This window comes from Delphinapterus leucas, chromosome 17 (assembly GCF_059928025.1).
Source record: "Delphinapterus leucas isolate spDelLeu-1000000601 "Yukka" chromosome 17, BTC_Dleu_Yukka2, whole genome shotgun sequence".
Lineage (NCBI taxonomy): Eukaryota > Metazoa > Chordata > Mammalia > Artiodactyla > Monodontidae > Delphinapterus > Delphinapterus leucas.
This window is the reverse complement of record NC_143145.1, coordinates 59211664-59238156: the sequence shown is the minus strand read 5'-3', so window position 1 is coordinate 59238156 and position 26493 is coordinate 59211664.

The window sequence follows — 26493 nt, the reverse complement described above, 5'->3', positions numbered from 1 at the left end:
ATAGTAGGGGCAGTGTGAATGAACGTGATGCAATGGATTTCAAAGATGATGGTCAATCTGCAAGTCCATAAAATCAGTGAATTTGGAGGCCAAGGTGGAGGGACTATCAAATGCTGCTTTTGAGTTTTGGAATCTGGATATCTTGAAAACCAGGAGTATAAAACAAAACAGGAGAAAATAAAAATATCTAGAAGAGGGCCTGGTTTGGTTGGGGGTGGGAGAATGGCTCAGTTTTGGACATATCACTAACATAAAGTTCTAATATTAACCTGGATAAAATGTCCAATATGCAATTGAAATTCAGATCTAGAGCTGGAAAGCACACTGAAAACTAGAGAAAGATGTTACAAAATTACCTACATTAAAACTTTAGGAGGCAGACATTTGGGAAACACCTGCATTTTTCTGAGTGGATGTAAAGGGATCTGGTTAAAGGCAGAGAAAGAGAAAAAGGAGGATAGCCACTGAAGCTTAGGAGGAGTGTGTGTGTGTGTGTGTGTGTGTGTGTGTAGAGAGACAAGTGTTGTTCAGCAAGGCTGATGTTGTATAGGCTTGAAGGAAGGTGAGACCTGAGAAAAAGGTCCTTGAATCTGTGATTAAAATCTATTAATTTTAAGAAGAAACTAAATGAATGAGACATATTAGACTTAAATAAGTGAAAAAACATTCCATGATTCTGGATATGGTGTGACAGCATCATAAAGAGATCAGTTCTCAAGATTGTATGTGTCACATTCTTGTGTGTGTGTGTGTGTGTGTGTGTGTGTGTGTACATGCATTTGAGCATGTAACATGACTAAATAGGAAGACCAGTAAGAAGATTTTCTGGAACTAGGTAAATTGATTTTAAATTAAATATAGAAGAAATAGAAAAAGCAAGAATAGCTAGGGTAACTCAGAAAAAGAAGGGCAAAGGGGGCTAAGCTATCAGATATTAAAATATACTGTACATATTTTAAAAATAGATTTACTAACTCTGTCTCCTTACTTCCAAGCAATGTTTCTTCAGCAGCAATGAACACATCTAGTGCACAAATTATGGTTTCTAAATACCATTTCCCACTCAAGGGGACCAAACTTTCTGGAGAATTTGCTGATTTTAAGTCTGGGCAGAAAAAGTATAAGATGAGCCTGGGATCTCTCATTGTGCCAGGAAGTGAGGAAATGACCCCAGACAAATAAGGTTGTATAAACCTTATTTGTAAACTGTAACTGTAAATAGGAACTAGCTTGAAGAGCCTCCCAGTTGCCAAATTCAGATAAATTTGAATATCAGTGGTTGTTGGTTCCCAATGTCAGGTGAAATTAGCAACTGTCCCCTGTACAGGGAGGGCAAAGAGAGACTGTAGAAAGAGGCAGACTACTCCAACTTGGTAGGTGGCAGTTTTAATAATCAGGACAACTTATGTACAAGGCTTTTCTTAGGTGGCTGCAAGGCAAATCGATTTCTGCATCCACGCACCAGGATCTTAAAAGTTTATTCAGATTTCCCCCACTCTCTGAAAGTGGACCGTTGCCGTGAAACCTTTTGTAAGCCGAAATGGTGTAAAGAGAAGAAGCAATTACCCTAGGACACATCTTGCTAATAGATGCACAAAATAAATCAGGATAAAGCACAGATGCTCACAAACACAATTAAAGGTACGGGGGGCTTGCTGCTGAGATGCTGAGTGTAATTCCTGCAAAGGGAACTTGGCGGTGCCACTCTCAGTGCTCTGGTGTGTGCTGTCTCTATGAGGCTCGATGCAAAATAATGAACGCTATTTTCGCTTCTTGATTTTATTCATAAAACGAAAATCCTCTTTGGATTTCTTTCAGTTAGTGAAAATGGGTACTAATGCAGGTCTTTAGTAAATGTGAAGTGGGGGAATCCCTGTATAGAAGCCTTGATGGGGTTCAGTCACGTAACCAGTCCAGATGTTCTTAACAACACATTGCTTTCTCAAGACTGAGTCCTGGAAGTGCCTAAATATACATTCCAAGTGTTAGTGGAAGAGGGTCTGGAGACCCCTCCTCCCGTGGGCCTCGGTTGTTGGTAAGGACGCAAAGAAGAATTTGAGGTCTTAACTGTTGCAAGAGAGTTTATTGAAAATACGGAGAGAACAGAGAGAACACTTCAAGAGAGAGGCGGGCCAGGCCAAGGAAGGCAGTGGCCCGGGAGGGCTGGGGTATAGAGTTTTTAAGGCAAGGTTGTTGATTGACAGTTTTGATTGACAGCTGCAGGTTATATAACAAGAGGCTCTGCTGCGCATGTCCTTCCCATAATTCAGTCTGTTATAATCAGATGTATGTATTCGTAGAATATTTATGAACATTTAATGAACCTAATGGCCGCCAAAGTTTATCTATGGACATGATAGCGTGAGGTGTGTACATGGGCCAGAGTGCGGAAGGTCCCTCCAGTCGGCCAGTGGGGGATCTTTCTGGTCCCCTGACTGTTTTGGAGTACTGATGGGGGCATGTTTGGGGCCGGGTTGGCAGATTGTTAGCAGGATTAGGCGGCTATGGGGCTAACCACCTCTTGTTGCTCAGGGCTAGCTTCCTGCCTAACACAAGGACAGGGGAGGGGGTAGGAAGTCTCTGATTGTTCGGATCCTACTCTAGGGTCAACCAGTGGTCACATCCTCTCAGTGACCTCCTCCAACAAGAGTGACTGTAACACTGTAAAACATTGAATAAAGCCCATGAGTCCATCCTGATACTCTAAATTAAAAAACTATTAATAAATCGATTCTGAAAATAATATAAATTGAAATAAATGGTTGGCTTGCTTATTAGGAGGAACTCTTGTTTAGTTGATGAAGGACAGCTCTTCTTTACAAAATATGTAAGTGTAAGAAATGCTAGAATTAGCTGTTTGTAATTCACATTGAAATAAATGATTCAAGCAAGAATCATCAACAGGTGCTAAAACCATTAGTTACAAATATTTTGGGGAATAACGTGTTCTCCTTGTGCTCAAGGATTACTTTTTTTTTTTTTTTTTTTTTCACTGCTGTGGCCTCTCCTGTTGCGGAGCACAGGCTCCGGACGCGCATGCTGAGTGGCCATGGCTCACGGACCCAGCCGCTCCGCGGCATGTGGGATCTTCCCGGACCGGGGCATGAACCCGTGTCCCCTGAATCGGCAGGCGGACTCTCAACCACTGCACCACCAGGGAAGCCCAAGGATTACTTCTTAATTGCATCTGGCATTTACCTTAAAGAGCTGAGTGATCAAACCCGGTGTCACTAATAGCCTGAGGTCATGAGCCTCTTGATGGATGCAGTATGAAGTCTTCAGTGCCATTTGTGAAATATTGTTGCCAGAACGTTTTAAGCTGAATCTAAAACCTATTTAGGCTTAACTTCTAATTTACAGAAAAATACAGGGAAAGTGGAAGCTGTTAAACTGAACCATGAGGAAATAATCATACAAATTCACAGGGTTTAGTATTTTTCCTGAAGATACCAGACATGTGGCCTAGTCTCTTCAAAAGACATTATCACTGTGGGGAGACTTTTCTAGATTAAAAGAGACTAAAGACAACCAAATGCAGTGTTTGGAGCTTTATTTGATCTTAGTTTTTTTAAAAAGGCTATAAAAAAGATCAAATTTTGGTAGAATTGGGAAAATTTGCACATGGGCGAGGTTATAAGTGATATTAGGAGATGCATGCTGAATTAGTTAGGGATAAATGCCATGATGTTTGCAACCTAATTTCATATAAGTCATGGTAAAGTGTGTGTCTGTAAATCAAATCATTTGTTAATAATTTTTGAATCCAGGGAGTGATTATTCAGATTTTATTGTATTATTCTTTCAAATTATCTGTTTGCTTGAATATTTTCAGTAAAAGTGTTGAAAAGTCTGTTAGTTGTCATTGAGAAAAAATGTGCATATTAGGGTTAAATACAAGCAGAAATCCAGTTGTCCATGTTTAAGGTCACATGGGCTCTTTGAAGATATGAAGACAAGAAGTAAGTTCAGTTAAGTGTTAACTGTAGAAATGAAATATTATTCAAGGGAGTAATATTATTGGAGGAGGGATGTATTTTTAAGCCATAATAAAGGATCTATGGATGTGTATTTACTTTTTTTCAGGATGGAACCCCCTTAGCAAGAAGAGATAGAGGTATTGGGGGAGGAAAGTAATTTTCAGGAGCAAGTTTCAGAATGTTCTAAGAAGGTTGGTATGATCAGTAGTAGCACAAGAAGAGGCTGGTCACATCTTAGAAGAGGAAGGGAATTGTATCAGTTTGTTAGTTAACTAAATTCATTATTCAGCCCTGTACTGGAGGATGGGGACTCAGTGGTAAGTAAGACTAGTTAAGGACCCTGCCTGCAGGGAGTTTGCCATCTAATGATTAGTTTTCTCAGGTAAACTCAAGGTGGTAGGTTGAGATTAACTAGCATAGGGATAGGAATTTAGCAGAGAATATGCAAGAGGTCTATACAAAGAGTCTACAGCCATAAGGAGGAAGTTGGCAAAATTAACCATTTGTTTTCACTAGCTGACACAATTGCATCACTCTGTCTAGGAACGCAACATGTAATTTGAATGGGTCAACAAACAATTGATTTATCCTTGATTAGGAGATTAGCAAGGCAAAGAGCTGGGCTTTCTAGGTGTAGTAGGTATTTTATTGCAGACTGACCATAAATCTGGGCTGGGGAAGGAGGCAAGGGCAGCTACAGAAGATGAATCGACTAAGAACAGAGCAGATTTGGGAGCCTGAAGGTCAAAATGAAAAGTAATAGTAGGTTCACTGTTTTTAATAGGATAAGAGAGGTGTAAGGATGGATGGTTTTGATCAGAGGAGAATATTGTATTTCGAGATTTTGAAAGTGGAGCACAGTCAAATGATGATACAGTTCAGAGTTTGGGAAGGCATGCAGCTAACTGAGGCAGTTGCTGCTGATGTTGAGAAGTTGAGAGTGTTGTGAGGAGAAGCCGAGTGTTGAAGGGGTCACTTTTAACACCTTTTAAAAATTCATAAGGGGATGACAGGGAAAAAAGTGAAAAGGAAAACTTTGAAACGTGCTAAAAGTGTCAATGACATTCTTGGAAGTTTATGATCAACTGATGCCATAAAGGAATTTTTTTTCTTTTGTGACTGATGGGATTTTAGTCCTTTCTTTTGGAACATTATGAGAGCTGTAGATATATATATATATATATATATATATATATATATGTGTGTGTGTGTGTGTATATATATATACACACATATATAGTATGCATATATAGTATATATATGTGTGTATATATATATATATATACATATATATGTATATATAGTATGTGTGTGTTTATCTTGTTTGTGTTTGATTAGAATTATTAGGTAATACAGAAATAAATTCTGCAATGATACTGCAACCCAAAGTTGAGTGTTATAAGAACATAACTGATCAAAACCAAAAATACAGAATACTGCAGTTCAGTACTTTCTAAATAGAGCAATAAATGACTCATATTTAAAAGAACATTATAGAGTATCTGTTATATATTTTGGAGTTCAGTTCAAACTCCTTTTTTAAATCAGACGTCCAGTTGGCAGGTAGATAGACAGTAGCACTTGCTACTGCCAGTTCTGTTGCTGCACTGCTACTGCTTCATTCCATTTATAGATCATCCCTCCTGGATCAGACTGATTGCTAAGTGCTTAGTCATGTTGTGCCTCATCTTTGTAACACCCTGAAGGAATTTATTATTACCCTAGATGGTAATATCAGGAGGAAATTGAGGATCAAACAAGTGACTTGTCAAATGTCCCACTGCTGTCAAATGGCTGAGTAAAGACTTGAACCCAAGACTTTTTGGCTTCACAACTTGAGTTACACCACTGTGCCTTATTTAAAAGGTGGAGAAAAAGGGATACTTTGATGTGTACATCAATAGGTCAGTGACATTTGTGTAACAAAATAGACACACTCACAACAGCTCCCTATGTACAGAAGATTTAAAAACACACAATGCTTTCAGTTGGAACTGTTCTGCTATATATGTTCCAGTTCTGTTTTCTCAGAGTCTTCCGTAGTGTTTCTGCTCTGGGCATAATTGGTGAGATTTTGAACACTTGTTCGTTCATTCAGCCAATATTTGTTGGGAATCTACCAAATCTAAGTCACTGTGTTTTAGGAGATTTAAAGTTTAGAAACAAGACCAGACATTGGGCCTACCTTCATGAACTGACCATCTACTTGGGGAAGGAAATGCTACATGTGAAAAGTGGCAATGCATGAAGTTATCAGAATTAAACAAAGTAACAGTGATTACTTATGGTTATTTAGGTCATTAAGACCCTTGAAAATTTTGGAATGCAATGCTTCTCCCTCTTCTCCAATGACTTGGCAAGGTCCTCAGGTTGGGAGATTTGACAGTACTCTCTTGACATTGTTATCCAAAGTCAGGAACATATGGGAGCATACAGGGGAAATGTGTAGCAGGAAAAGTGTTATAAAAGGGCCAAGGAAGAGGACAAAAGCAACACAAGATTTAGAGAGGGCTATCTGGAAAGAAAATTGGGAGGTGACAGGAATGATAGATTTGTGAGGCACAAAAGAGGCCAGCAGAAAATTAATATGTGTGTGACATTGTATTCATGCACATTTTATGCCCTAAAATAGAGTCCAGTGTTTGGCAAAATGAATTTTATTTTGGAATATGTTGAGATTATTTAATATTTCAAATAAAAATATCTTATCGGAAACAAATATTATAAAAACTATAAAATGAGTTCAGAAATATCTATGCTTTTTGCTCTTCCAGATAGACAATATAGTTTTAGTAATAATTTAGATTACTGAACCAATAAAATATGAGAACATTTTGTTGTATTTAATTTCTGAACCCATACCATCATGTTTGCAGTCTTTTTATTTCAGAATCACTAGATCTCCCTTTCCTGTTCCAGACCTCTCTCCTGACATTGTTGCAGTTCTAGAAAGGAAAAATGAAGAAGAAAAAAGAAAGGGTAGGAGAGGGAGGAGGGGAGATAGAGGAAGAATGCATATAAACTTTCATTATAACTCTGTGTGTTATTACTGCCTACAGGTTGTACCTCTATATTTTTACATATCCCTGATCAATATCAATTTTTACTTAAATCAAGTTACTCTGCTTTGTCTTCATCTATTATTTACTTTACAAAAATGTCATCTTTACAAAAATGTCATCTCACCATACTGTGCTCCCCAAAGTACCACTGTGACATTTTGCTTTTTTATAATATTTGGTGAATTCTTAAATGTATCTTTTTTGTGTATACCATATGTTCAACTACTGTCACAAATTTCTTCACAAAGAAAGATTATGTGAGTATTTCCAAAATCATTTCCAAAAATAATTTACTCTTAAAACATAATTTTAGTAAGCAAAAAGAGTATTCACTATTATTAGGTTTAAAAAATAATATATAATTGCTATTTAAATTCTTACTATGGACTAGGCAAAAAAAAACATGCCTAGGTCTCTGAGGTTCCTTATTTCTGTTCCTATTTTATAGATAATAGACTGGGGAATGGAAAATCAATGAGATTAAGTTACTTGCCCAACGTGACAGAGCTAGTAAGTAGCAGAGCCAAAACTTCAGCCCAGGTCAGTCTGATGAGAGGCTCTGAATTCTAACCCACTAGGTTACTGTCATCTCATAATATATGCTGTGTTACCTAGGATTTTATTATTTACAAATATGACCCTTTGTCTTAGTCTGTTAAGGTTGCTATAATTATACCATAGACCAGGTGACTTACAAAGAACAGAAACTTTTTCTCACAGTGCTACAGGCTGGGAAGTCCAAGATCAAGATACTGGCAGATTCAGTGTCTAATGAGTCTTTCTGGTTCATAGACAGCTGTTTTCATGTTTCATCCTCACTTGACAGAAGAGGTGAGGGAGGAGCTCTCTGGGGTCCCTTTTATATTGGCACTGATATCATTTATAAGGTCTCCACCCTGTGACATAATCACTTCCCAAAGGCCTCACATCCTAATACTCTCATATTGGGGGTTAGGGTTTCAACATACGAATTTTGAGGGGACATAAACATTCAGTCCATAACAGTCTTTCATCTGATGCTGATTTTTTTTTTTGGCTGGCAAAACGTGTGTTGACCCCTTAGCATGTCTTCAAAGCCATTGACCTCAGATAATGTTCTCAATATACAGTTATTGAACAGTTGCTACCTTGGTTCAAGCCAGCTAAAGTAACAGCAGTTTATAAGTTTTACTCCCATCTCTCACTTATAGCTCTTGTGTCTAGTGTCTCAGGGTAAGATAAACAGTTCAGGATGAGGAAGGCCATATGGCTGGAAACCAACTGTATGAAGCCCTTTCCTGTTCAGGACTTAAGGACTGATCTGTTTAAGTTTGAATTGGAGAGGATTCTAAAAATATTATAACCTGAAAATATTGCACAATCCCCCTCCAACACATATGCAGGGTGTTTGGAAGAGAAACCCCTGCCGCTCTTTTACCTGGATGTTTTATCTTTTCAATATGCCTTGATTCCACTACAGCACATTATTTGAAGGAACAAGTAACCTAAATTTAATGTGTCTTTGGTAGGGGATGTAGGGGCTAGAAATAGCAGAGCTTTTCTAAAACACTAAGTTAGCAATAAAAAGAACAAAGAGAAATCCATAATTTCAAGGCATTTATCTTTGTGCATATGCCTTAAAAAGTGTGGTCTGAGAAGGAGAAAAATAGCAAATTACAAGTTTTAATCAATCCAGCAAATAAATGATGAGTATTATGTTAGTTTGCTAGGGCTACCATAACAAGATACTGCAGGCTGGGGGCTTAAACAACAGAAATTTATTTTCTCACAATTCCAGAAGCTAGAAGTCCAAGATCAAGGCGTCAGCAGGTTTGGTTGTTTTGGGACCTCTGTCCTTGACTTGCAGCCTTCTTGCTGTGTCCTCACATGACTTTTTCTCTATATGCTCACATCCTTGGTGTCTCGATCTCCAGTAATACTTGGTTAGATCTGACCCATATGATCTCATACTACCTTAATTACCTCTCAAAGGCCCCATCTTTATATACGGTCACATGCCCAGGTACTGGGGGTTAGAACCTTAACATGCAGATTTTAGGGACATGTAATTCAGTGCTTAACAAGTTTCAAGTATTCTAAGCACTGTGGGAAATACTAGGAAACTAGATCACAGTTCTGGATTTCAAGGAGTTTGCATCCATGACATTAGTGTGTGGATGATCTGGAGGTAATTCCAGCCTTTCTCATGGTACCTAAAATTAGGAGACCTCATTTGAGTAGCTGGGGAAGTGTTTTTTACTCAGTCACTCAAAAACTACTCATTTTTGTGCTTCCCTGGTGGTGCAGTGGTTGAGAGTCCGCCTGCCGATGCAGGGGATACGGGTTCGTGCCCTGGTCCGGGAAGATCCCACATGCCGCGGAGCGGCTGGGCCCATGACACATGGCCGCTGGGCCTGTGCGTCCGGAGCCTGTGATCCGGAACAGGAGAGGCCATAACAGTGAGAGGCCCGCGTACCGCAAAAAAAAAAAGACAAAAACAAACAAAAAAAAGCTACTCATTTTAAGGGGCACTTTTCTTATTAGAAAATTTAATTATTTCATCAAGACTATCTACATGTGACACTGGAAAAACAGTTCAGTGGGAGCATATGATTAAGGGTTGAATCAATGTTATAAACATTCAAATTAGAGGACAATATGAATTTAGGTTTTTAAGTGAGTAGTTGAAGTTATCATTTGATAGAATAACTGACTGATGCGTTAGGAATAGGGAGCACAAGTTTGGAATTGTCTCTGTGGAGGTGATATGTAATAGTTGAAATGCAAATGCATGAATCTGAGAATAAGGAATAGTAGGCAGGGAAGAGCTTCTTGTATAGTATTTATGTCCAATGTTAGTGGGTGAAAGCAAGGCAAACCAGTGAGGAAGTTGGAAAGATTGTGTAATTCTGTGGAAGCTGAGGGAGAAATTATTAAGGAAAATAGATCTATCAAAAATAGAGTCTATCAAAGTAGAGTTAACAATTTGCTGTTTAAAAAGGTTATTAATACATTTAATTTGTTAAAGTATTATTAGGAGCAAAGATTTTAGCTGCAAAATCCTGTTAGCAACTGTCAAGTATAGATCAAATTCACCATTTTTCAGTCAACAATTTGAGTTTCCCTTATGTATGGTGGCAAACATATCCCATGACTGTCTAAGGAACACTGAAGTTGATTGGCTACACAAAGTTCTTTTCTGTAAAGTATTAAATTGTGAAATCAGTAATGAGAGTATTTGCATTAGAAAGTTGTCATTACTACAGGAACCAAAATCTTTTAAAGTTATTATTATTATTATTATTTTTACAAAATAGTAGTTTAAAAAAGGTCAGAATTTTCTATCTTTATATCTAAGTAAATCAGAATATACTAACAAATTTAGAAAAGTTATCATGAATTATTATTTTCTCCTCAAAATGTAATTAGTACATCAGTCAACCTTTTCAGACTTACTCTCTGAGCTGAAAGAGCTTAACTGTGCCTGGTAAATTTTTTAACTAGTCAGTTCTTTGCACTGTTGTACTTGTGATGGTTCTTAATACCTTCAGGAGGAGCATGGGCTTTCCAGAAGGAGGGTTCTCAGCTCCTCAGGAAGGGAGAACCTTGGAAGGGCCTTACAAGTGCAGGCACAAGGACCTGTGTGTAATTCCCGCCCTGGCCTTTGTGCTCAATTGCACTTTCTTTGAGCCTCAGTTTCCTCATCTGTAGAAAGTGGCATTAAATTCCTTTACCCTGGGCTTCCCTGGTGGTGCAGTGGTTGAGAGTCCGCTGCCGATGCAGGGGACACAGGTTCGTGCCCCGGTCCAGGAAGATCCCACGTGCTGCGGAAAGGCTGGGCCCGTGAGCCATGGCCACTGAGCCTGCGCGTCCGGAGCCTGTGCTTTGCAACGGGAGAGGCCACAGCAGTGAGAGGCCCGTGTACCGCCAAAAAAAAAAAAAAAAAAAAAAAATTCCTTTACCCTGTCTGATTATTGGGATGATGGACAAAAATGAGCACTTAAATAGTGTTATTCAAATCTATTATTTATTTAAATGTGTAATTTCAAAAAAAAATAAGGAAGTTTTAAATCAGGGCTCACAAACAAGGCTGAAATTGCTCTTTTTTGACATAAAAGCGTTCTCAAACATGGCTACCTGAGAGTAGCAGCCCTGTCTAAATATGAAGTCTTTTGTTTCTAACATTTTGTATCTAGCAATCTGGGCGGAAAGAGATAAATAAGAAAGAAGGAGGTGGAAGATCGTATTGGCTACATGAAGTTACCATCCCTTTGGGAGTTATGCAAAGCTCTGCTTTAATATTTATTTATTTATATATTTATGGCTGCATCGGGTGCGGGGTCTTTCGTTGCTCTGTGCAGGCTCTTCGTTGGGGCGCACAGGCTTCTCTCTAGTTGTGGAGCGCGGGTCCCAGAGTCCGTGGGCTCTCTAGTTGTGGCGTGCAGGCTTAATTGCCCCACGGTATTTGGGATCTTAGTTCTCGCTGGACCACCAGGGGAGTCCCATGCTCTGCTTTAATTTTGAATTAGAGAAGCTTGTTGCATAAACACGCACACACACACACACAATAATAGTAATAAATAAAAACATTAAAAACGAGTTAACTAACAAATATTGCAAATATAGTTCCTCCCCTCAAAAAACTCTTCATGTCAGATATTACAAGGAGACTATTTTTTCATGAGGTATTGTCTTCTGGAAATTTGCTGACATCCAACAGATTCACATGCAGTTTTCAAAACACCACTGCTTACTGAACAAAATACACTGCTGGCTCTTTGTGGGTATCCTTTCACTGGACACTTTGTGGCCCCAGTTAAAGTCCATGGAAGCTTTTTGGTTTAAGTCTGGTATATTGTGAAAAGCACACCTTTCGAATCAGACAGATCTGGACTCAGATACCGATTGGCTTTGCATCCTAATCTCTGAAAGCTTTCTTTTGTCATCTGGAAAATGGGGATGATATCTAACTCTAATGGCTGCTGTGAGCATCACCTTTCATAAACTGAACCACCACATGGCAATGTTTTTTATAACTGATGGCTTCAGTCTTTTAACTCAGTGGCCTTATATCAAGTTTAGAAGCATCTGAGAGCAGAAAAAAATCCTCTGTGCTCTGACTACAGCTTTCAGACTCAGATTTCTGGGGATTTAGGGTGGAGCTTGGAAGTCTGCATATTAAAATTACCCTGGTTTTATTTTAAGGTGCTATTGGGATGGCAACCAGTGTTATAATCCCATCAGGTAAATAAAAAACATTACAAAGTAGATTTAGCATTCTGGTGTAGTGTTCCTTTACCTTGCCACCCTCACCTGTGTGTGTGTGTGTGTATATGCATGTGTATATGTTCCAATACAATGACTATTTCTGAATAGGCAACTATCATTATTTGTACAGTATGCTGCTTCTCTGTACTCTCATCTTATTTGCTTTTGGTTGACAACTTAGGTAGTGTGATTATGAATTAATGCAGCTACTTTTCTCCTATGGCAAAACCTACACAAAGGCAGTTATTAAAGAGGAGTATGACAACAACATTGGAATAAGTGTATATCTGTGAAGCTGATAACTTTGGATTGACAATACAGACATCAGGGTAGATATTCTGATATGTTTAAAAAAATGAATCTCACTTCTTTATATGCTCTCTAGTTTTATAGCCTCAGAACTGTACAAGCTTAGTCATAAATATACATATGTGTATATATATGTCTTCTTATTTTTTATAATTTAAAATTACTTTTGCAGAGTCTATATTGACAACTGATAAGCCTTTAAGTCTTGATAACATTTTGATAACTGGTATTCAATACATTATAGATTTCTCACAATGGATATTTTTTAGCAAACTTCTTATATTACTATACCATACTATAAGCCTCGATAGAGCCAGTGGCAGCACGAACAGCTTCTCTTTCTCAATTAATGCATCGTCCATAAGAAACATGATTCCATTAGCCTCCAAGAAGGACAAGGCTACTATGATGTAAACAAAATATATACAAGTACTGACTGAAGAATGCAAATAGAAATGGAGTGTACATCATCTGCTCTTCTGAGTCATTCCCTCTACCAGAGCAGAAAATGGAGAAATGCTCATAATATAGTACTGTGTTTTGTTTTACTCATTTGCAGAATCCAAGTTGTAAGGTCATGGGCCACTGAAAGTTTATTTTGTAGTTGGCTCAACATTTTTTATTACATTTTATTTTCACAATCTTAGTTCTTTAAAATGAGACTCTGTACTGATCATGCTTATATGAGAGACACATGTACATAGATTATCCAGTTTGTTTCCATAAATTGCATCAGCAGCAGCAGCATCATAACCAACTTTGCCTGCCTAAGGTGTGCTTGGCAGTGACATGCAACGACTAGTGTAATCTCCATGTTGTTCATGTAATTCTAGTGAGTGATAATAGAGTTGTGTATGATGTTAAATGTTGGTTTCTTCCTCAATGTATTTTATAATTTCATGATGAGAAGTAAAAATCAGCACTAATACCTGAATACAACCATGTGCCAGGTATTCTGTAGTCGTTGTCTCTAGTATTGACACGATCCCTGAAAGGTAGGTGTTTTATTATCCCCATTTTATAGATGATGGAACTGAAAATTTAGGTCACTTGCCCCATGTCAGTCAGCAAGTAGCAGAGAAGAGATCAAAGCTGAATCCAGCTTCTGTACCCCGACACCGAAGTAAATCTCGGAGACAGAGTTTTGGATGAAGTACAGAAGAACAGCTTTATTGCTTTGCCAGGCAAAGGGGACCACAGCAGGCTAATGCGCTCAGAACTGTGTGTCCCAACCTGGAGGGGCTAGTGAGGAGTTTTATAGTAATGTTTCAAAGAGGGTGTGTTCAGCTCGTGATCATTCTTCTGATTGGTTGGTGGTGAGGTAAGTGGTTGTCGGCATCATCAACCTTCTGGTTCCAACGGGTTTGGGGTCTACGTCCTCTTTAACTGTTAACTTCTCCCACCTGGTGAGGGTTTCAGTATCTGCAAAATAGCTCAAAGATTTTGTTGTATTTATCATTTGATGGGGAGCCAGGATCTTGCCCCAAGGCTGCACTATTGTTTCTCTTTACTGTTTGTTTCCTCCCTTGTCTTTTTTTTCTTTTTTTTTTTTAATAGTGATCTTGGGGTCTTCTTATTTTTTTTTTTATTTATTTTTGGCTGTGTTGGGTCTTCGTTTCTGTGCTAGGGCTTTCTCTAGTTGTGGCAAGTGGGGACCACTCCTCATCGTGGCGCGCGGGCCTCTCCCTATCGCGGCCTCTCGTTGCGGAGCACAGGCTCCAGACGCGCAGGCTCAGTAACTGTGGCTCACGGGCCTAGTTGCTCCACAGCATGTGGGATCTTCCCAGACCAGGGCTCAAACCCGTGTCCCGTGAATTAGCAGGCAGATTCTCAACCACTGCGCCACCAGGGGAGCCCTCCTCCCTTGTCTTGCATCCCCTCCCTTCCCTACTTAACAATTGTTTGAACCTGCTGGTTGGAACTCAGGGAAGGTCTTGGAGGCTGAATGATACCTATTTCCTTTAATTAAAGAGATGGGGGACACAGGAAGGTTTTTGTGCACAGGAGCCCCACGGGGTCCTGCTCGGTATCAAGATTTGAAAGTATGTCTGTGTGACTCCATACCTGACCTCTTTCTTGTAAACGATACTGTTTTATTATCATAACCTCGGTTATGTTACCCAAAGATCATTATCATAACCTTCCGGTTCTGTTACCCAAAGATCATAAGAATTAGAGTTCGCAGAGCCCCTTAGTTATTCTCTAACAACTCATCTTGATTTGAAATGTACAGCTACTAGCTTTCTAGTCACAGCTTGGACTGGGGCCTAAAATGGTCTATTGAATGTTTAGTTGTATAAATGACTGCAGCAACTTGCCCAGCTTCTCCATCAAGCCACTGAATAGTAATGTAATTAGATCCAGCACTTAGATTTTGCTTCCTCCCATGATGTTTTTATCATTTGGTGATTAGATTACAATGTCAGTGATTAGCATGCATAGTTTCCCCACTCTAAGCAATAAGAAACTCTGTATTCTATGTTTCAAGTTGGCTGCTGGGTTAATCCACTAACTGCCTGTACCTTGATCCACAATGATATACTGATGAATAGTGATGAGTTCCATGAAATTCAGGAAACTGTTCTGTTGGCTGACATCAAGATGTGTTATGATTTGATATGGCTGTGTATAAATGTTTACACTCAATCAGAACCCAGGAAAATATGTTTAGAATATAGAAGAATGAATTCATGGAGCTGGAGAGCCATCCGTAGGGAAATCTATGGAGACAGTATAATAATAATAATAATATTAACATTCTCAAAAACGTATTCACTACTTGTCTATTTGCCAAGCAATATTCTAAGCACATTGCATGCATTAATATCTTTAGTTACCACAAAAGCATTGAGGAAATCGAGGTATAGGGAAGGTAAGCCCAGGTCACAGAGTGGCAAAGCCAGGATTGCAGCTCAGGCAGTTTTATTAAAGACAGATTCTCTTTGTTTTTTAACAGTTTTATGGAGATATCATTGACATATAAAAGTCGTGTATATTTAAGATATATAACTTGATGTTTTGATATACATACACACTGTGAAATGATCACCACACTCAAGCTAATTAACATATCCATCACCCTAAGATTCTGTGTTCTTAACCATTGTGAATTCTGTCTTTCAGAAAACCTCATGTGGATGTAAATGTAGTTCTGAGTAAAAAAATGCAGATTTACATGAGGATTTCTAACACAGAGATGAATAATTCTGAATATAAATTTTGAGTAAAAACATTTTTTTGTGAATTACATAGTGTTGTTTCCTGACAATAAAATGGAAGTTTCATATATTTCACAATTTATTTTTTTAACATGAAAAATGCTATCATAGCCTTCTGTCTTGCCGTAATGACAATACCATCTTTTGTTTCTTTATGTTTTATTTTTTGAAATCCATTTCCAATGAGTAAATTGATGTGATCCTCATAACTCCTTTGTGTTTGGGGGCAGGTGGTGTTTTCTAAATCTATTAATAAAGAAATTAATCACAGAGCTGTGTAACGAGTAGCACAAAATCACCAGCAAAATGAATCTGAGGCTTAGAATGAGAGCACACATTTGATCTCAGAAAAAGCAAAGGCTATTGCATCATCCAAATTTTGATGAAATAGCTTAAGACTTCAAGAAACAAGGTTTTAGTAGTTATACGTGGAGCTATAGGTGGAGTACAGGTAGCATAATTGAGGTAAAGGAGGTGTGAGAACTATACAACTAGAAATGTTCCCTTTGAAAAACAAGACATGATTTCAGTGTCTCGCTAAAAATATACTCTGTGAATATATGAATATGTACTTTAAAAAGATCATTATTCTCTTAAACATGCTTTTTTTTCAATTGTCTTTTCATCTTTTGAAACAAACAATTTTATTGGCAATTTTTATCATGAAGAGTTTCATAAGAAGATTTAGGTATGTAACAGAAATGACATTTCAGTAGTAATTAAGTAATAAAATGTTCCCCATTTACTTCAGTCTACCAAAGTAGATTTCTTTTAACCTGTAGACATTGTTCTCTATAACATGCTTCAAGAATCATCTGTGTTTCCTTTTCCTTACTTTCTGGGTTATTCTCAAAATACAGATATAATTGGTAACTGTCTTATTGTGTGAAAATAGATTTCTGCATATAATGAAAAGTTATTTTATATTTAAAATGACTATTATTTTGAAACAATGCATCAAATTTTATTTAAGTGATTCCCATGTTTCTTAAATTTATTTTATTTGGAATAAGTAGGTTATGTTTTCCTCAAAAGGAATTTATATGTGTGTGTGTGTGTGTGTGTGTGTGTATTTCTGGTTCAAGATAAAAGTAATCACTTATAACACTGACACAAAATGCAAATTAAAAATCAGCTTTCATAAATCCATACTTGTAATTTTCAAAATAAATCCATGACATGATTTTCATGTTTCCCATTATTATACTTTAAGGAATATAATAATTGCATATTTGTATTTAGATTCTATTCTCAGAATATGTACCTGAATGTTCACAATTAACATACATACACTATGGAGTTGTGTACAACATCTGTCGATGTATGTACCACGAATGTCTTCAGTATATATTGTTAGTGTAAGAAGGATTTCTTTATAAATAAAAGTATGGCTCTTTCACTGATATTATTGGAAGTTGAATGAAAAAAATGTTCGAGTTTAGTAAAAAATTTGTTATTGTTAAAATTCCCTTTTTTTCCCTAAATTATTAACACTACCTCAATTTTCTTTGTCTTTAGCTAATTTAATTTTCTATGGCTGTGGTCCATTATTATTATCAATTGTCACAATCTGTACCTAATACTTTAGGCCTATTATGTATAGAATATGCTAAATTAGGTTATTTTTAAAAAAGTAATTAAGTGATTTATTTTTGGCTGTGCTGGGTCTTTGTTGCTGCGCGCAGGCTTTCTCTAGTTGTGGTGAGCAGGGGCTACTTTTCTTTGCAGTGCACGGGCTTCTCATTGCGGTGGCTTCTCTTGTTGTGGAGCACGGGCTCTGGGCATGCAGGCTTCAGTAGTTGTGGCACGCAGACTCAGTAGTTGTGGCTTGCGGGCTCTAGAGCACAGGCTCAGTAGCTGTGGTGCACGGGCTTGGTTGCTCCACGGCATGTGAGATCTTCCCGGATCAGGTCTCGAACCCGTGTCTCCTGCATTGGCAGGCAGATTCTTAACCACTGAACCACCAGGGAAGCCCTAAATTAGGCCATATTACAGTTGTTACCCTTGGGTGGAAAATATAAGGCAAGGTAATCAGGCAGCATGTAAATCAACTTTGAATAATGAAAATTGATAAATTGCACATAAGAAATTTGTATTATTTCATATACATAAAATGGAAGTAGAATGTTGGTATGTTTTTATGTTCAAACTTTTTCTTTTTTTGGCTGCATTGGGTCTTTGTTGCTCTGCATGGGCTTTTCTCTCTAGTTGTGGCAAGCTGGGGCTACTCTTCACTGTGGGCTTCTCATGGCGGTGGCTTCTCTTGTTGTGGAGCATGGGCTCTAGGTGTGTGGGTTTCAGTACTTGCAGCACGTAGCCTTGGTAGTTGTGGTTTGCGGGCTCTAGAGCACAGGCTCTAGGTGTGGCACATGGGCTTAGTTGCTCTGCTGCATGTGGGATCCTCCCGGGCCAGGTATTGAACCTGTGTCCCCTGCACTGGCAGGTGGACTCCCAACCACTGTGCCACAGGGAAGTCCCCAAACTTTATTTTTATTTGGGGCATTTATGTAGATTGAGATGGAATGTATATTTGTGCTTTATCAAATTTATATAAACTAAGTAGAGAAGATACTGTATTTGTATACATCTTCATATGCATGAACACGACCACATATTTACCAAATAAAGGCTATTGAAATGAATATTTCTAAAATATGCGATAAAATTTATTTTGTCTTTTCAGCAGCCTGTTAACATTTTCAAATATTGTGAAAGAAGTAATTTAACATTTTTACTATAATAGCTACAGTAACATATAAGTGGTGTGTGTATATATATATATATTTGAGAGAAGAATTATTTGAGGCAAGAATCATTTGAGACATTTTTATTGAATTGTATGTTAGCCTTCTTTCCAGGAAAAAAAAAAAATGTGGTGTGATTAACTTAGGGCTACTCAGAAGGTGATCTGTGGGACAACAGTTACTTCACCAGTGTTTGTTTTGGGTCTGCCAGGAGACAGAAACTGAGAGTTAATATTTAAGAAGCTTTATAGCAAAATGACAGAGTAATTTTTACCTATTGAGTCTGATAAACATTTTGGCTTGTCTTTTTGTATGTAGGTTTTATTTCATTTTCCTAGTAATTAATTTTTATCAGTCCACAACAGATTAAGGGTGGGGAGAAGGGAAGACTGGTTCCTCATTACAGGGTTTAAAAAGCACTGATTTATCTGATTCATGATTCCAGCAGTTCAAAGTACAACCAAAATAAGATTTAAAGTTTAATATTATTGGCATTACAGTAAAATCTGTACTACTTGAATAAATGTCATGTCCTTAATGGTTTTTTTTGACATAAAATGCAAAAGCTGGCATTACCATTTGACTAATAAACAACTTTTCATCAAAATGGTCAGCAGTACTAAAATGTATCCTTTTTGTTTATAAAGAGAATATTTATACCTTATTATTTATTGATTCTGTATAATGTAAGTGATCTTACGTTAAAAATACTACTCATATAAGGGAGATACTATATTAAGTACAGATAGATTAAAATTTTAATTATTTTATAAAAAGTTCTGGATCATATTTCTTAACTTATCTATTCTGCCACTTGCATCTTCATTTTTCTCTGTAACTTTTCCCTGCTACTTAGGTAGGTTTTCTCTGTCTTTTAGACAGTGGCCTGTTTATCTTTAATCCATAAGCCAACAAATACTTTAGTTCTGGGGATGTTTGGGTGACTTTTGTGATTTCTGGTCATCCAACCCACACTACCTCACCCAGCCCCAAGGTCGAAGAGAAGAACATGGACAAAGGATCTTTAAAGAACATTTTAAAAATGACTCATTTGAGTAACTAATGTATGCATGTGGCACACACATAAAAATAAATGGTACAGAAAGTTATAAACCGAAATTTAGGTCTCCCTTCTCATCACTGTACACACTTCCTGGAATAAACTGTACCAGCTACTTGTATGAGAAAATGTAAATATTCTCCCATATAAAGATATACTCACAGGAAATTCTTTATGGAGTCAGAATTTACAGTCTCAGTGAAACATTTGAAAGTAAATGATTGCTTCTGTAAATAACGCCACACATTTGCACTTACTGTTCATAAGGCACATAACAAACATCCTCCTCATTATGCTATGACCCCAAGTGTAATTATCCCTGTGGTACACATGAAAGTGGGCCTTACATGTTGAGTAGTTTGCAGGGATGCCAGATCCTGAATCTGATCCTAGTTTGTTCTTAGAGACTGTACAGACATTTTGGCTATGATACAGTATATTCATTTCTGAAAAATCAAACAATTTGCTAAATTATGCAGTAAAATTTATAAGGCTTATGGGGAAAATGGACCTAGGCTTTTATCACTGTAAGTCTGTGTAACCAGATCATGAAGAAAAATAACACTATTTTAATAGAAATCTCAGCAGTGTTTAAAAGAAATATAAAATTCCTAATAGAAAAAGAAGTAACAGAACAGATGTAAGAATTAACCTTAGAAAATGGTGAAGGTGCGGGCTTCCCTGGTGGCGCAGTGGTTGAGAGTCCGCCTGCCGATGCAGGGGACGCAGGTTCGTGTCCCGGTCCGGGAAGATCCCACATGCCGCGGAGCGGCTAGGCCTGTGAACCATGGCCACTGAGCCTGTGCGTCCGGAGCCTGTGCTCCGCAACGGGAGACGCCACAACAGTGAGAAGCCCACATACCGCAAAAAAAAAAAAAAAAAAAAATGGTGAAGGTGGCAGGTGGAAGGAGGCGTAAGGAAAGAATAACACTGTGATATTATTGAGGTGAGTGAAATGCACAAAGATCAGGAAGAAGCATGTAATAAGTACTTTTAAGACTGAGTATCTGAGTCAAGAGGATAAAGGAGGCATACTACATTAAGGAATTCTTGTTGCTTGCAGCTCTGCTAATGGACTTTGTGTTCACTTGCTTCTACTTGGTGGCATAGATCCTTAACTTTTTGGGCAATAGTATAAACCAGTGCTACTGTCAACTTGAATAATAAAACAGCCAGTTTATCTCACCCAGCAGAGTGAGTTTATTCAGGAATAGCCAGAGGAATTGCAATTGAGGATATTCGAACTGTGGTGGACCATAGGCAAATCCAGAGAACAGGAAGGGGAGCTTGCTATAAGGGAAAAGGGGGTGTTCAGGAGAAGCTCTAATACCGAAAGAGTCCATTGGAGGAAGTATGGAGGCTTCTCATTGGTTGGGTTACTACAGCCCCTGATTCACTGGGCTGTCATTGGCAGATAAAAATTTGTTCTTCCTGCTGGTTAGTGAGGTAGGCAACACCTTCCTGTGGGAGATGTAGGCCTACTGTCTTTCCCTGTTTGGAGTAATGGGAGGATGTCTGATGGGTCGTGAGAGCTCCCCCTTTAGGCCTATCCCAACTCTAATTTTAGCTGAGGTTTCTTTAATTAATTCCACACTATCCAGTAGAACTTTCTGTGATGAGGGAAGTGTTGTATATCTGCACTGTTCAGTAGGCTATATATGGCTAACGACCACATAAGATGTCATTACTGGGATTGAAAAACTGAATTTTTAATTTAATTTTAACTTATGTACATTCAACTACTACAAGTGACTGGTGGCTACCAAATAGGACATTGCATGTAAAACCAACTGATTTTCACATTGTACTAGTATCATTCTTCTATTCATTAATCCATATGAGCTAATTCACTCTCCAGATAGAGATGGTGCATCAGATCAGATGGGTCTCATAATCAGTATTCTATGTTCTTGTCCTGAAATAAAATTGGACCTAGCTTACATATTTATGCTGCTAGTAGATTTATGTCTGTAATAATAACACAAAAGGTTGTGATGGGTTAGAGTCCCTTATAAATAGAAGCTGCATGCTGGTCACTGAACACAGCTTAGCCTCTGAGCTTGCCCAAACTTTCTGTCATTAATATGTAAATCTTACCTTCAGTAGGTAAGCTCTTTCAGAACTGTGATCCACTTAGTGTGTCCTTGTTTCTCCGTGAATAATTGTTCCAGACAAGCACATTTTGCATTTTAATTTGCTGCATGAGTTTAGTTTTTAAAATCTACCATGCTATTTAAGGTCAGTGTTTTCTATTTCAAAAAAGACTATTATAATTTCCAAAATAAAAGTGGTTTAGGAAATGCATGTTAAAACCAATTTTGAAAATATCTTAAGGTATTTAAAATACACTAAATATTAAATACATTTGAAATAAATTATTTTTTAAGTTGTACGTGTACAATATTAAATAAAAATAATAAAAGAGGATGACAAATTATGCAATATTAAAGAACTGGAGGCCGACACTTAAGCCTAGATCAGCAATACACTGAGGAGGAAATAATTATGAGTTAAAGGTGAGAATATAAGTGTTTTAACCCCCTCATATATCTTGATCATATAGATGTTTCTTCAGGCTTGTACAACTTGTTCCATGTATAATAGAAATTCTCAGATCCACTTGAAAAGCAGAATGCTTGGAAAGATTTTATAGTAGATCATTCTTGGAAATAGTTCTTTTACTATTTGATGTTTCATAAACATGCCTGTTTTGATATTCCCTGCATAATCAGGCTGTAAAATAATGGTTGAGGATAAAACTAGTGGGATATTTTATAAGCTGCTTCTCTTTACTGATCCTGTAGGTTAAGCATTGTATTAACATGTTTTCTGGAAAAAATTAGACTCTTTAGAAGGGAGATTTTGGAACATTTTATTTCACCATTTATGAAAAGTATGGGCGAGCTGAAACCATTTCTCATAAGTGGATAACCTGGTCATCGACAATTTATTCAAGCCTCTTTCCAAGTTGATAGCAGTGATGATGATAGTGTTTAAGTCTTGTGGAGAGTCAGTGGGACATATAACACTTTATAACTGGAGAGAAGCTAATCGGGTTAGTTATGCTATCCCAATAGAAATATTGCCCAAGCAGTGTTTTGCAGAATGATAGCTTCCTGTATATCATCAACTCTAAGATGCCTGTGACGGTCAGAAGCATCATTATTTTATGCACTGATAAGGGAGAAAGTGCTGTCAATTAAACTATGCCATGCTCTCAATTGTATAATATGGCTTTCTTTCAGAGATGTTAAAAAGTGAAGAATATGTGCCTAAAATGTTATAAAATAGTGCAATAATTTTATGACAAAGAATCCTCAGATGACTATTTCTGGTGCAATAGTTTTTTGAAATACTGTGAATTGATGGATTGACATCAGGGTAGACCTTCATGCCCCACAGGTTAGAATTCCAAAGACATTTCACTCCCTGCGGAGAATGTGCCCCTCCTCTTGGCTCCCACAGCACCTGTGCACAGCTCTGCGGAAGCTTATCCCAGCAATCAATTTATTGCTCTTCTGTGCCTACCACATGATTTCTGATCATCCAGGGCATATGATAAACTTAATGCAAATTTGTTGCGTTGGGCCCAGTGTATGGTTCTTGTTAAATGACTCTTTCACAAATGAATAAATGGATGAACAATAAACACACGGGGTGTTGATGATGTAGTAGCCACAATGCCAAATGGAAGTCTTCTTTTTAAACTCTTCCAACAGGCTAACAGTATGATTTTCCCACATCTGAATCACAATTCAGTGACATTTTCAAGTTATCCTGGAACCTGGAAAATTTAGTGCATACGCTTAGATCATGTGATGTCAAACTGAGGCCTGGAGTTAGTTACAGTGAACATTAATTAAAAACTATAAGCAAGAAAAGCTAACTGTGTACTTTGTAGATTTTATTTGTTGTTTTTTTTTTAATGTAATGATCAGCTTGCTATTTTTCACTCACACTTTGTATTAAATGTAAGTTAAAATGAATAGGACACCTCTGTGTTTTTTTCTTAACAAAGTAGGGAAAGTAAGCATATTTTCCTCAAGGGAAGTGGATGAGGGTGCATGATGAAGCATAGAGTATGTGAACAAAAGGAAATAAAAAGGGATTCTAATATTGAAAATTATTAAGTAATAGTAACTTTTACTGGGTATAACACAGATAGTAGGCTATACAAGGCAAGGAAATAAGGACACTGGCACCAGAAGATTACTGCTATCTCCATCCTCCTAAAAAGTAATGATAATAGAAGACATGTAGACGGGCAAAGAGGAATCTTGAGATTGGTCAAACATTCTTCCTGTGACTGGATCATATGAAACTAAAGAAAATGGGGTCCTTTATTTTTCTGGCTATGACAACAATAACGATTCGATTTTTTTTTTTTTTTTTTTCGGTAAGCGGGCCTCTCACTGTTGTGGCCTCTCCCGTTGCAGAGCACAGGCTCTGGACGCGCAGGCTCACCGGCCATGGCTCACGGCTCTAGCCACTCTGCGACATGTGGGATCTTCCCGGACCGGGGCACGAACCCGTGTCTCCTGCATCGGCAGGCGGACTCTCAACCACTGCACCACCAGGGAAGCTCACGATTCGACTTTTTAGTTACATTGATATTCCTAACCTAGTCATCTAAATGAATGTTTGACTAGGGTACTCTGGAAAGTTTGGATACTCTCAGGTGCATATTTTGATATGGTCATCCAGGTTTTCCTAACAAGGTAGATAAGTGTGACTAGATAATCTATAACTCATCTCTTTAAAATATTGTATTACTACTTTGAGATTAATTCTGCTACTATTATAAACAGTTATGCTGGGGCTTCCCTGGTGCCGCAGTGGTTGAGAGTCCGCCTGCTGATGCAGGGGACACGGGTTCGTGCCCCGGTCCGGGAGAATCCCACATGCAGCGGAGCGGCTAGGCCCGTGAGCCATGGCCGGTGAGCCTGCGCGTCCGGAGCCTGTGCTCCGCAACGGGAGAGGCCACAGCAGTGAGAGGCCCGCGTACCGAAAACAAACAAACAAAAAACAAACAAACAAAAAAACAGTTATACCATCATAAGTATTTTAAGATTGCAGAAACCTGTTTGTTCCATGTTTATATATTCAGTCATTCAATTTGTCATTTATATAAGTATAATACATTTTGGAATGATTTGGCTTGATATAATATGTATGGTTTTACTGTGAGTCAAAAGACGGCATTTCTGTATATGGAGAAATATGGTATATTTTTGTCCCTGATAAACCGACAACTGGAAAGCAGATATTCTTGTAACATTATCTTTGGGAAATGTTTATCCCAGAAATGATTGATAGAGAGCTCACTGTTTCATAATATGTTTCTAGAAGATTATGGTAAATGATAATAAAAAGAAAAACACCCCACTTCCAAATGTCTTCCTGATTTTTACATAAGAGCATAATTTTTATGCACACATAATAGCTATTTGAAACAATTTCCATATTAGCCAATATTTTATTTCCCACAGGTGATGAAACTAGCTACTCATTTTGAGTTTCTTTTGCAGTGAGTTTCATGCAATTAAACCAAACAAGAAGAACAATTTCTGTAAACCACAGTCTGGAAAAATTAAATAGAATTTGTACATAAGTGATTAGAAGTACATTATTAATATATATATATTTTTCCTATACTTCATAAAATTTATCTCTAATGCATTTATTAATCTAAGCTGTACTGTCGTAGTAAACCCCAATAAACTCTAAATCATTTAAAATATTCTATTAAATATTTATATCATGATATTAGCTTGTATTGTGCTGAACCCTTTACACAGCCATCATCTTCAACACTTTCAGGTGAGATAAAATATATTTCTCTTGTATTTCCTCCTAATGATATGGTTGACTGTAAAAGAACAATAATCACTATTGCCTAGGGGTAAATAGGCTTTGAGACTCATTAACCATCTTAGTTTTGCCTCAGCCATTAATCTGAGAAGGCATTTATTACTTTGCATATTACAATGAATAGAGAATATTCATTAATTAATTCTATTGGGAGGTTTTGGTACCAACATAAACAACATTTAAAAATAAATTAATTTTATAGGAAAATAGAGAGTAGAATATATACATAATATGCACAAAGAGAAACAGAACTGCAAGTAATTATTTTCACATTTGTAGAGGGACAAGTAGTTATAACTCAGGAATTCTTTACAGGAATGGAGGTAATAACAAGAAATAGCATTTGATGGAGAGAAGTCAGTATAGCATTGTGGGTAAGTGTGTGAACCAGAGAAAGCTTGGGTTTAGATATTTGCTGTATTGATTCCTAGCAGTGAGATCTTATGCAAGTTACTTTTTTTTCTCTAAACCTGGGCTTCATCCACATATAATGGAATAATGATATTGCTCAAAAGAGAGTATTTAAAGAATTAAACAAAGTACCGTAAACAAGTACCTTGTATTAAACAAAGTGTTATAAAATGTTCAAAGTAATGCTAAATAAAACTTACCTGTTTTTATTAGATATCACAAGTCCAAGTAATAGAAATGTGTTTTTCCCAATCCTATCATGACACAAAAGGAAATCTAAAATTAAAGCGAGAAAAACATAATATTTCTTATGTTTCAGTATCCATATACTTGATATACTTGGATGTAGGTTAACTGGAGTGCATCTGGAGGGGAAATGTCTATACTCTTGAACTTCTGGTGCAGCCCATCTTCCTAGAGCCTGCCAATCTTCTTTTTTTTTTTTAACACAAAACAGAAAATTGCTGTGTTTTATTCATGACCTTAAGTATTTTTTTATATAGCTATGATTTAACTGTCCATTTTTGTGTTTAGATATAGTATAACTATTTTAAATATTTTGAAGTAAATGGATACCGTGCCTGTGTATTAGGC